This window comes from Rhinolophus sinicus, linkage group LG10 (assembly GCF_036562045.2).
Source record: "Rhinolophus sinicus isolate RSC01 linkage group LG10, ASM3656204v1, whole genome shotgun sequence".
Taxonomy (NCBI): Eukaryota; Metazoa; Chordata; class Mammalia; order Chiroptera; family Rhinolophidae; genus Rhinolophus; species Rhinolophus sinicus.
The window spans coordinates 21,603-34,538 of NC_133759.1; the positions used below are offsets into that span (position 1 = coordinate 21,603).

At 50.5% G+C, this 12,936-nt stretch overlaps 1 long non-coding RNA gene across 1 annotated transcript; it reads left to right on the plus strand.

Annotated features, from left to right (window-relative positions):
* Window positions 1-583: 583 nt before the first annotated feature.
* Window positions 584-8,193, plus strand: LOC141567140 (uncharacterized). Its single transcript, XR_012489535.1, has 3 exons — window positions 584-800; window positions 4,625-6,086; window positions 7,301-8,193. It is a non-coding gene; the product is annotated as an uncharacterized LOC141567140 (long non-coding RNA).
* The last annotated feature ends 4,743 nt before the right edge of the window (window positions 8,194-12,936 follow it).

Here is a 12,936-nt window from a genome sequence, read left to right on the forward strand (position 1 = left end):
ACTGCTTCTCTATACACACACAGCTGTCCCTGTAAGAGAGCAGAACGTAAAGGGGACAGCACCTTTGACACCATGAGCACACCTGTGCTTTCTTGTTAGGGCTCTGGGAGCAGATGTTTGCCACCCCCACCCCATGTGAGGGTTCAGGGTCCTCACGAATCCCCCTCCACCCTCCAGTCCCTTAACTTGTTACAAACAGACCCAAGGAGCCGAGTGGGTTCGATGTCCCTGAGTTCACAGGATAGGTCATATGATAGCCTTGAGCCTACCTGCTTTAAGAAATGATGACACAAATGAAAACTTTGGTCCAAGACTTGCCTTTGTTACACCTGCAGTGGTGAGTGTGGGGGAGAAGCCGCATAGCCCCCTGGCCTCTAATTGTTGGCTGTGGCCGACACTGGCTCCCCGAAATCTGGCACCGTGGACTGGCCAGGTGGGCACAGGTCACTTTGCCCCAGGAGCTGTGTCTCCCTCTGAACACAGGCCTGGGGTTCACATGACTGGGTTTGCATATGTAGTTGCATGCTGAAACCTGAGACGTTGCCGGCCCTGGTCATTTGCTCTGGAAGGAGCACGTGTACCAGCCAGCATCGTGCTTTGGCAGAGCAGGCGGCTCTTGCAGCCCCTGTTCAGTGCAGGGGCCCTGCCCCAGGCCGAGTATCCCCGTGGGTGTCGCTAGCCCCTGGCCAACTGCATTCACTCCTCCTCCCCCAGGCCAGGAGCTGAGGCCAGGAGCTGGAGGGTTGGGGCTCACCTGCTGCTGCCCCCTTCCAGGGACCAGGGCGAAGGCTGCCGTGCAGGTAGGAGGAGAGACCCTCAGAAGGAGGGACCCAGAAGCAGAGGCGTTGGGAGGCCCTGCGGGAGCAGTGTGGACACAGCCCCTGACGTCAGGTCACTGCTGTGGACTGTTGGGCTCAAGACCTACTCATCTCCCATCCCAGCAAGTCAGCACCTCTGGGCAAGGCCCCCCACCCCCTGACACCCCTGCGCCCTGTCCCCACCCCCCCAACTGATGGGCTCCGTGAACTCGCTGCTTGTCCGTCTTTGATCTTTGACTTCTTCAGACTGGACGCAAGACGTCCTGCAAGTGTTTCCCTTCTGCATTGGGCTGGTTTCCCTGAGCCTGACGTCCTCCAGGTTCAAAGATGGGCAAAGGTCCTTTAAATGAAAACTGCCTTATGAACTTCCAGAGTTGATTTAACGTTTTTATTATGTTTCCGAAATTCTTGGAATTAGACAACTGGGGTATGCTGGGCCTCTCCTGTTTGCCCTCTGACTGCGTCCCTACGTGCTTTCCGTCTGTGCCCTGGGAGGCAACATACCCCGGTGCATCAGTGGGCTCCCTTGCCGTTGGCATCTATTTGGGTTCGGCCACGGGCGCCCTGGCATGGTGTCGGGGCATTCACTTCTCACTTCCATCGCCTGCAGCTCTCAGCTCCCGACAGATGCCCTCTGTACGGGGTTTGTGCCACCTCCCCCCTTCCTCCCCCCTCCCTTTTCCTTCTCTTTCCTTCCCTCCCTCCCTCTTTCCCTTTGGTAATGGTCTCTCCCCACAGCCTCTTCACATCTTTATAAACAGTCTGTACATTAGCCTCTCCTGAAATTACCCAATGTGACTGAATCCTCCCTTTCTTGCCTGGACCCTCACCTATACTCCAGGGCAGCAGTTCTCAGCTGGGGACAGTTTTGTCCTTCGGGGATATTTGGGACATTCTGGAGACATTCTTGGCTGTCATAAGTTGGGGTGGTGCTACTGGCATCTGGTGGGTGGCGCCACAGATGCCACCTAGAGCCTGAAGTGCCCGGATGGCCTTGCTTATCGGCAAAGACGTCAGCTCTGCTGAGGTTGGGAATCCTGTCAAGGTGTGATGGCTCCCTGCTGCTCTAGACTGTAAAGTCAGCACAGATTCACAAAACACACCCAGATGAAACTACACAGCCAATGAGGTTAAAAGCAGCAGAGTAATGCTGGGGTGCAGGGGTTTGGCTGAGATGTAACCCCATCACGAGTGGTGCTGGCGTGGCTGCTGCTCCTGTGGGTTGGGTGGGTCAGAATCCCAAGCCCAAAACCCCATTCTCTCCACTCAGGCTGCCAGGGAAACTTTGTACCCAGGGTATCCGGCGGGGTCTCATTGGCTTTCATTTGGCACCAATGTAGCTTTCACCTAAACTCTGTTGTTACTGTTTCTCTTGTTCACCTGTATCAAGTGAAGTGACACTCACTGGTGCCAATTTGTTCACGAACATGGTTGGAAGGGACAACCTGATGGTAACACTGAGTCCCTCAGATATTTTAAAGATCCCGTAGAAAGGAAAGAGCAGACTGGCTACCAAAGTGTTTATGGAGAACTTGTGGGACCCACGGCCTCCGCCTGGGAGTCCTGTGACAGAAACACTCTCTCGTGTTTGATGGAAATGGGCCGCAGGGCCTGCTTCCTCCTCAAGGCTCTGATGGAAACGCAGGAAGTCCACTGTGGGCAGAAGAGTTTGGAACGCACACACACAGCTCTCTTCTCGGCTCCTCGTAATGCCTCAGAGGTAAAGAAAGGCCTTTCTGATGAAACCTCATCCCTAGGCAGCAGCATTCTGCTTCCTCAGACGTGGCTTTTCCAAGGCAACTCCCTCGTCACAGCAGGCTAGCATGTGATGATTTTCTCTTCAGGAAACAGGTTTGCTGGACCCCCTCTCTCCCTGGCTGGGCACGTACGTGAGCTTCTTCCGGGCTGTCGTGTGTGCCCTGCACAGATCTGTTTTGCAAAGGGCTTGTAGCCTAAAGTCCCCCCACAGTGGGGACCTCATTCCCCCACATCCTAACATCTGCTGACCACACCAGGTGCCAAACCTCCTTGATCTTTATAGAAATTTGCATCTCTTGCAAAACCTAAAACAATTATGAAACCATTTGAAAACAATAAGGCTTAAATGCAAATACTTAAATGTTATTAAACTGTTAGCATCTTGCTGAATTATTTCCTCATGGTTAATTACTTCCCTTCTTTATAGCTAGCTGGCACTCACTGGCCAATGGAGTTGTTTCTACCATGTAAGGAGTTATAATTCCATGCTTCAAACTGTCAAGCCCACCACCACTTTCAAAACTGTCTCAAACCTTTTTAGTTATTTATTTTCGGCCGGGGGAATTCTTCATTTTAATTTAGCTTTTATTTTAAATAAATGGTTAGCCACAGAATTTCATGAAAAGCCCTTTGGTGGCTTAATGAAGGATTTTTATGGGTCTATAACATCAGTGTCTTAATTACTATGAATGGATAATAAACCCTTTCTCATGTATGAGAATGGGAAACACAGTGAGAGCCATTAGCAACAATTGGATTTTCACTGATAATTCAGTGGGAAAAAAAGTAAATACTGCAAATAAGAGCCCCAGGGGTCGTGTCTGCAGCTCCACCAGAAACCACACAGCGTAACTAATTTTTACGGGGATTTTCACAGTGTTTTTTGGGCTGCAACAAAAGCACACTACAAATCTAAGCAGGAGATGGAATAGTTGTTCATTTGGTCGATGCTAATTAATTTCTCTGTTTGCCGGAGATGTTCAGTTCCTCAGATTAAAGGCCCTAGAATTGGGAAGACACCAGAGAGGAGTAGGTGGCTGCAGGCAGGTGGCTGCACCAGGAGAGCTGTGGGCTGGGCTAGAGCATGCGTGTGTGTGCGAGTGCACATGTGTGTGCATATGTGGGTATGTGCACAGGCGAGTGCGGCTGTAAGAGACAGGGTTTTAGAAACTCACTCATTGGTGCTGCACACTGGCCTGGGTTAGCAAAAGGCCAATCAGAAAGCCATCTCAGACGTCATGGTTTCAAATTTTGAAACTGAACGAGCCGCTGGACGCTCTCCCCCTTGGTAATTTCCGACACTCACGTGTGTGTAAGAACTGCCTGGAAAACCAGGGACACACACGTGGACTCTTGTCCAAGATGCTGACTCAGGCTTGGGGTGAGTCCAGGGGTCTTTTACTAATAAGGACACACGATGCCCTGTTTGGAAAACATTGGTTTCTTTGGGAAGTTGAAACGTCCCCTTGAAATTAGTCTTTCTTCTTTTTTGTTGTTATTGCTACATAGTAATACAAGTATGTGATTTTTCTCTCTGCCTAATGAAAGGGGCCTAAATTTCAAGTTGAAAATCTCACAGCCTGCTTATACAAAAGGTCTAGTTTCCTCCTCCTCGGCCATCCAGAGTGCCTATGACCTTTACATCACAGCTGCCCAGAGATCACCCAAGAAAAGGGCAGTTATTCGGGAGGAGTGGCTCATAAATGGAGTAAAGACTGCATTTCTACCTTTTCTCACAGCTCGGGTTAAGATTAAGCTAGGGGTCTAGGGAATCCACATTCTAGCCCTGAAGAAAGAGGGTGCCCCTAGCTCCAATACCTAATTAATAGGCTTCTTAGAGTTAAGACTTTGGCTGGACCTGTTTCTGTGATGATACTTGATTGCAGATTTGTCCCTTTAACTGGGATTTAGCATTTAAATCCTTTGGCCTACACTTTATTCTGCTTTGTGTCCTGCCCTCATTACTAGATTCTCAGCGTTCCCTAATGTCTTACTCATTTTCACATGAAATGGCTACAAAACCACAACATTTTCTAATTCAATTCCAGGCTCTATGAAATTGCTTCTTAGAGAGATTGTCTTTCCTGGAGAACGAGAAGTACAGCAAGTGTGTCCCACGTGTCCCCAGGGTGAGACACAGCACTTACTCAAGTGACGGCACCGTGCGTCTGACATCAGCAAGTCCACAGGACGTCTGCAGAAGACACCAAGGAACATTTTAGCAGTTTTATTTTATTTTTTGGAGGGGGGAGGGCTGGGAAACAAGTGAGAGTGGGTTGTAGGAGGTAGGAGACTGTGGCGTTCCGTCTTATGTGCGAGATGAAGCGGGACTAGTGCAGAAGATTCCCAGAGCCCTGAGTCATGTGAGCCTGTGGAAGTAAGAACATCCAAACCTGTGACAATTTTTGTGAGTTTATTTCAGTCAAACTGATGATGTGCCGGGAGCAAGATGTCAAATGCTCTAGGGAAGAGCAGTTTTGCAGCTTCTTTTATGCATTTGGATTTAAGGAGGGAATTGGAGGCGGGGAAGCAACGTGGGGATGGATTACTGGACATTTAAGGAGATTCTGTGCCTTCTTGGGGGTGGGCGTGAACCAAGCTGCACAGACACAATGGACAGGGCTGCCTACGGCAACTATAAGGCTTTTACTAAAAAGTCGTATCCCTGCGTTGCGGCTGCCCACCGTGACCTCTGAGTTAGGGATTTATGATCAGGTCACCCCTCAGGTGACTTCCCACAGACGCCTTTTTGGTCCACAAGCCACAGTCATTGTACATCACACACTTTGTGTGTGAGGGTTTGTTTGCTGGTCCTGGGATCAGACCTGGGGGAGGAGCACTGGGCCCTGCAGGCTGCACCTCTCAGGTTCTGGATCAGCTGCGAGGCAGGCAGAGGGATGCGGGTGGAGGTCGGAGGCAGAGGTGGGGCGAGCCAGGGCCTCCCCTCCCCCCCCACAGCTCAGTGTAGGCCTGGGCTGCTCTGTGGCCTCAGGCGTGCGCTGGGCTGCTTTCTATCCGTGGTCCCAGCCGCCCGGGACCTCCAGCCCTTCTGTGTTTAGAAGCACGTAAGGCAGATGCCAGGCTCGTTCCTCGTGTACGTCCTGCCTTGTTCTCCTCCCTTGGTGCGGCAAGGACCAGACCTAGTTTGCTGTCGATGGCATCGCTGCTGATCACACCACCATGGGACAGGAGTTTTGATTTCACACTTACAAAGTGAATTGATTGGATGGACTTGGGGGCTTCGTGGGTTGGCTGAATGCTGGAGCCCCACGTTGGGATTAGGTAGGAAGCCCAGCGCATGCCCCCCTGCCCCCGTCATAAAAATGCTCCTGCTGCCACCTGCATGGCTCCCCTCTGACCTGACCTTTCCTCCTGCTGTCGCCCAAGCTGTGTCCCCGTCTGCACCGAGCATGTGGGAAAGGGAGGAGGGTGCTCCAGGCTTCAGGCTCCATGACAGGAGTGGGTTTCTGCAGTAACCGCCCCATGGAGACCACACAGGACAGAGAAGGGGTGAGTCCCCAGGAGGAGCTGGGCTGCTGTGGCCGCCACAGGGACAAATGTCTACATGTGCTCAGTGAACGATGGCTCTTGTTGGTCACTGTTCCTCTTCCATCCTCTTGGGGGGAGGGCCTGATACTGTTTGTGACAGTCACCTAAGTGCATCCTCTCACTTAGGTCGTGGCAGGTGAGGAAACGGTGGCTTGAGACACTGAAGCCGAAGGGAACACAGCTAGAAGCACAGCACAGCCTGGCTTCGGCTCAGCTGTGTGTGACCCCGAGGCAGGAAGCCTCCTGCCATAGGAGCTGGTGTCATCACCATCCACCATCCTCAGTGGCCGCTTTACACCAGGGTGACTCGGCTCTGACAGCGTCACCTTCTCAAGGGCAGACAGGCAGTAGTGATGAGGGCCATGTCCCCGACTTTCGTGGTTCAGAGACTATCTTTTATTCTCTCATTCCCCAAGGAATTTTCCTGAGAAACCTAGTGAGGCATTCTGCAGAAAAGATGAGAAAACATTGTGTAGTTACATCCACCTGGAAAAAAATCTGTGCCAGATGCTCCCCCTTCGGGAACTTATGGGGTACAGTGTCTTGGGGGCTCTGAAAAGCCCTAAAATGATAAACCCTGTAGGACTTGGTTTAACTGAAAATTTACTAACTTATTTGACCAGTAACACCTGCGTTGGTTGTGCTCTCCAGAGAAAAGAACCAGCGAAGCTGTAGGCGCCGGAGAACCAGTGCTGTGACTCCAGTCCCGGGGCAAAGCGTCCCAGTCCAGGGTCAGGAGGGAGAAGGGGCGAGTTCCCTTCCTCACCTTTTCTTTTTTTCAGGCCCTCGAGGGTTTGCTCATCCCCCCACCCCCACCCCCGGGCTTTACTGAGTCAGACCCAAGTCTCCTCGGCAAACAGCCTGCAAACACTCCCAGGAATCCTGTCTAAATCCAGGCGCCCAGTCAGGCTGACGTGACATTCACCACCACACGTCTTCTGATGAGCGTCACTTAGGAAAATCCTTCTGCATCACGTTTTCCCAACCAGGCCACCTGCCCAGGGTGCTCACAGCTGCTCTGCTTTGCGGGGGTGGGAGGGAGATCCCGGTGACTTGGGTGGACGGCGTCCTGCAGCTTCAGTCCGTCGTCCCGACGTTCTGGGCCTTCTTCAGACCCGTCCAGATCGCAAGACGTGGCTTGTTTGTGTGAGTGCCTCCTTTTTCTTCTCCTCCAGACACGCAGACATAACACCTGCCTAGGTCACCTCAGAAAAATGTGAAAATGGATTTACACAGATTTGGGCACTGTTAACACACCAGCGTTGGTACTAGAGGACGCCTGGGCATTTCCAAGCTACGTTTGATGTCAGCACTGGTTCCGGTGTTTAGCTGGCGGATTGTTGGGTCCTGGCCTTAGGCACAAACTCCCGGTGCTGTCCACCTCGTCCAGACTAAGGCATGCAGGAAAGCACGCTCCATAATGTGATCTCGTTTTAGAAATGAACGTCGCAGCCGTCTTTCCAGGCGGCGTGTGTGGATGGGTGTGTTGATGGTGGTGCAGCAGTGGGTCCTCCCTGGAACCCTCATTGGAGAATTAAAGAATAAAATCTCTGCAGAATTGCAGTGATTGTATTTGAACCGTCAGCCATGTTCCCATGATACATTGCAGCTTGCCTCTATTGGCTGTAAAACTGCAATGCTATAAATCTGGAAAGAGGAAAATTACAAATTAGGCATATTGTGCTATTAGCTGCAGATTTCATGATAAATTTTGCACATCACAATTTCCCTGCAATGGTTCTATCTATGAGAATTTATACATACTCCATATATAGCTTTCAAAGTGAAGACCGATGAATAATGCTTGGGCCAAGCAATAAATACATAATGAAGCATCACCTTTGATCTTTCTTGCTTTCTATGAGGTCAAAGTTGGGATGGGTTATAAATCATGATTTATGCTTTTAAGTCTCTTGGTGCTTTTTATTTTTTCAAGCAGGCTTTTTCCCCCCATTGGTTTGATATGGAGATGTTTCATTATTCATCAACCTACAGTACGTTTACTTCTTCAATATTAGGCATATTTGTTTAATTTGGGTACAATTTTATTTTCAAGATATGGCTTTGATTTTCCACCTCAGTGCATTGTCTTTGTTTTCAGTCTATTGCATTACAATAACATTAATTTGTAGACTTAATTGCAGTAAATAAAAACCTAAAATCATCCACAATTGAAATAGTAGATTTTTACATAGAATTTCCAGGCATTTTCTTCATCTGCTGCATCCTTTTCTGTTTTTCTTCAAAACTCAAACATCTAAATGCTCATGGGACCTGTGGGGGCTCAAAAAGAGGAGACGTTTTACACACCGTTATAATGAATTTTAAATCACTACTTGACTTGATGGTGCAGGCATTTGATGAGAACAATTTTTTAGATGGTGTTTCTTCCTAAGGTAATTGATGACTAGTAAGAGAAACCTGAACTGGTTTTGTGTCCCTAGGGGTAACACATTCTTGTGAAACTAGAGAGACGGCTTGCAAATTCCTTTTTACCTTAGTGATTGGTTTTAAATTTTAGGGTTGATGGATGGACAAGACTGTAACAATCTAACCCCTAAACTCTGCACTATTGGATGTTAAAATGTATCAGTCAACCTTTTAGCATAACTTGATGCTATAATTGGATACTGGCAAGAACCTATTTCACATGTTACTTCTGTTAATTTGTTTCTATGCGCCCGGTTACTTTTTGCTGGTACCTCCTGGAGAAGAGACAGTTGGCAACATACTGTGAACACCCTGGAGCGCCTCCCAGACAGGGCGAAACACCCCTTTTCTCCACGTACTGTCCTCATACCTTGAGAGTTCTCTTAACAATGAGGTTGTTGAAATGGCACAGAATATTCTAGTGAAACCAGCATCACCTCGTTAAGCATCCTTAGCAAGGGTCACGCTGGTGAATATCGTCCCAGCACTAAAAAACATTGATCGACACCATTAAAAACAGAACTTTTAAAATGAGTTTGAAAAAAAGCCGTTACCTCCTTCACTACGAAATAAACTCAGCGGTCTGTGTAGATTATGATGAAGTGTCTCAGGTGTTTCCATCTCATCCCTTTGTTCCCTGCGCTGCATGTCATCCTGCTGACAGTGGGGGGACTTCTCCCCTGCAGGTCCCCTCACTCCCCACTCACAATGGAGGCCCTCGCTCACTTAGGGTTTTGTTTATTTGCTTTATGCTCCTGTTCTCAGCTTGGACTACACTTGTTTATTCCTTACTTTCTTTTTGGAGTGTGTGCATGCGTGTACGTCCATGTGTAAAGTCCAAGGTATAGAAACTTTAAATAAAATGTTGTTGCTTTTGGGGGTAGGAACGGGCTGTTATAGCAAGTGTGACTTTTAGATTTCTGTTGGAGTTTTTGCAAACACCATTGTTCACTGGTTGGTCTAGATGATAGTGTACTTAGGAAAGCTTAAACAAATTGACTTAGGTCATCAGGAACAGAGAAATGCCCAGTTTGTCCACCATCAAACTGACCAAAGTCTACAAATGTAGTTTCTGGAAAGCTCCGTGAGCCCTCAGAGGACATGCTCAGTGGTTTTTCACTCCGAGAGGGCAGATCACAAGCTTTTTCTTCTCCCAGGTTCCCCTGCTTGCTTTGCAGCATGTTCTCAGTGTGCTGTGCTCCGTGTTCAAATGCAAAGACAGGGTGGGTGGGGGCAAACATTTGGAGGGTCTCAGTGTTGAGCCAGTCAGCCATTTCCTTGGTCTTATTCCTGACATTCCCTGTGATACACAAAGTGCTTTGGGCAAGAGTGAGCAGAGTCTCCCTCTCAGCCATAGTCTGAAAATTCATTCCAGATCACTGCTACCATTTCATGACGGTGGTTTCCTGAAATTACAAACCCAGGTATTCCAATGAAAAGGGCCTTAGAAAACACAGGCAGACGCTCCAACATCACATCACAATATGTGAACGTGAACTGGTATTTTGAGCGGATAATCTCTCCAGGAGGGCTGAGGCCCAGACCTGTCTCCACACGTTTCCCTGCCAGGCCATTGCCTCTGGCGGGGCAAGCAGCCCAGGACAGGGAGGTGGCTCCAACCCTCTCCCTCCCTCCTTTCTAGATGTATTCTTGCTTCTCCCCCAATTCCCATTTCACTTTTCTCACCTGGGAAGTCTGGATAAGGCCAGGGTTTTGACACCAAACAAAATAGTATATGTGACAACGTGTAGCAAGATAAATTTGTTAGGACTGCTGTTTGGCTTGATTTGTGGCAGGACCAGTGTCATGGGTGTGTGACCAACATGCACAGAAGGGCCCTGGGCTTGGTTCCTGCTCTGCTGTTGCCATCTCGGAATCTGTAGCGATTTCTGAATAATTTCACTTGCTCTTGGTCCCCAGTCGTGGAGCCAGCCTAGTGGTTTGTACAGATAAATGCTCACTCAGCCTGTATTCCCGGGCCTGCCCTGGGCAGGCGGGACTGTGGGCCACCAGCCTCCAGCTCCCACAGTTAGAGTCCCGGGGGGCAGAGGGGGGTCCCGCCCCCGCTGCTCCTCTGCAAGGCAGAGGCAGATGACAGGGCAGCTGCCTGCACTGCACCCCAGGCCCCCACAAGGCTTGGGAAGGGGCTCTAGGAATTTTGAAAGTACGTTTATGCAGAATCGTGTTGTCTTCTGCACCTCTGGGGCCCTCGTACTGATCGTCGCAGGAGAGCCTGAAATGTATGGGGGTGTTTATGGTGCAGACGGCAGTGCTGGTCCTCGGGGGTCGGGGGGGCTGCCATACTTCCTGAAATGCATGGAAGGTCCCACATGTTCCAGAATTTTCTTGCATGCCACATGACAGCACACATGACATTCAAATGGCGTAACCCTACACTCTTGTTAGTGAACACTGGTTTCTGTTCAGGGAACGCAGGGATTAACGCTGTCCTCCATTAGGTACAGTCTGTTTTTGCCTGGTTTTAATATGTGCTGAGTCACCCAGGAGTGACCTGCAGTGAAATAGAGGGGATGGTGTGATGTGATTCAGGCAGAACTGTCCCTGAGGGCACTACTGCTGGTGGCACTGAGCCCCTGAGGGAGCGCAGTCGTATGAATCAGCAGCACCTGTGGCAGGGCGTCTGATGCATAGACACACACACAGTAGTCTCACCTGGTGTCTGTATCTCAGGTCCAGACCTACCTGTGAAAGTGGGTCCTGGCATCTGACGTGTTTAAGATCCAGTCAGCGTGGGGATCAGGAAATGACAGCCCGTGTGCCGATCCGTCCCCTGGCTTGGCTTTGGTGCAGCCCACAGGCAGACATTGGTCCTTCCATTTTTAAAGGGTTGTGTATTTTCAAACAGGGAATGTGCCACAGAGACTCTGTGGTCACAAAGCCTGAGATGTTTACCGGATGCTCATCACAGGAGAGCTTGCTGGTTCCTGGCCCACTGTAAAATGCAGGCGCTTAATACCACATGCCGTTCACGTTCATGATTTCCTTTTGTGTTCCTCACTCGTGTTACACTTAGGGCACCATACTGACTTGCCAATCTGTCTGTTGGTTGGATACTCACTGCTTTTTCCCAGAAAAGTGGAAGGACATTGACCGTTTGTTATGTTGAGGCTGATGCATTGAGAAGCACGGGTCAGGGTAGAGCCCTTCCCTCCAGGACCCTCCTCCTGTGACAGACCCCCTCTGTCCCCTGCCATTCCCTGTAGCTCGTGACATCCTGGAGCACACAGCAACACCCCGTGCCTCCTCTCTGTCACCCCAAGGCTCGTGGCCAACAGCCTAAGGCTGGCGAGGGAGGGGGCTGTGGACAGAGTCCTGTCACGCCCAGGGACACTGGCCTCATGGTCCGGAGACTGTCTCTGGCCCACGGCCTCCCCTTCACCCCGTGCCCACTCTGTCTCCTCTCTTACCCGCCTGTGGCTTCACTTGTTCTCCACTTGCCTCAGCTTCCCAAAGGTGCTATATTCGGGCTCCCCTTTGGTCGGTGCATGTTCTCCTTCCTCCCTTCTTCTCCCACCTCCCAGCGTGGCCTCCGTGCACTGAACCTTGTTTCCTGGGTGCTGCCTCCCGAAGGGCCTGAGCGGCCTGAGAGCGGTCGTCCGCGGGCACGTGTCCCCGGGGCCGGCACCAGCCTGGTACGTAAACGAGGCTGGGTCACTCTTTGTACTCAGTGAGCTCACCCTTCAGAATCTGAAATTTTCTCCCATGTGAAGTACATGTGAAAAAGGAGAAATTAGGCATGACGCTACCACGTTTCTGTTACTATGAAAAGCTCCTGAGTGAACTTGGTCACAAGAGTGGCGACTCCAGCCATTCCACTTGGGGAGGTGAGGGCCGTGGTCAGGACTCTCTGGGAAGTGGCATTAGGGCCGGGACACAGGCCCCCGCCCCCCGAGGAAGGGGGCAGGTCTGTGCAGCTGCCCTCCCCGCACCCCGTTCCTCATTTCTCCTCTTCAGGGGAAGGGGCCACGTGCTCTGACATTGGGGGAGGGACCAGGCACGTGCAGCTCAGCGGCCCCTCTTCTTCAGTGGAAGTGCCTTCAGGGTTCTCCAGGCAGGGCTGCTCGCTGGGGAGCTCACTAGGGCTGAACTGCCATCAGAGGCAATTCTTGGGTGAACGTAGCTCTGGAATTGTGGCTTTAAGTCGAACCCCAGTCTCTGGTCATAAAGCTGATACTGTTTGTCGCTGTCATTCTGATCCTGTGGTGATCGCTCGATTCAGACTTGTATGTAGGAGCAAGAGTGGTATTTAAACACCAACTCAAAACCCCGTCTGCGGCCACAGCTTGTGGCTTTCACCTACCCGCTTAGCAATCCCAAAAGGAAAGTTTCCTTTCTGTGTCCTGTGTTCACAGAGGTCTCT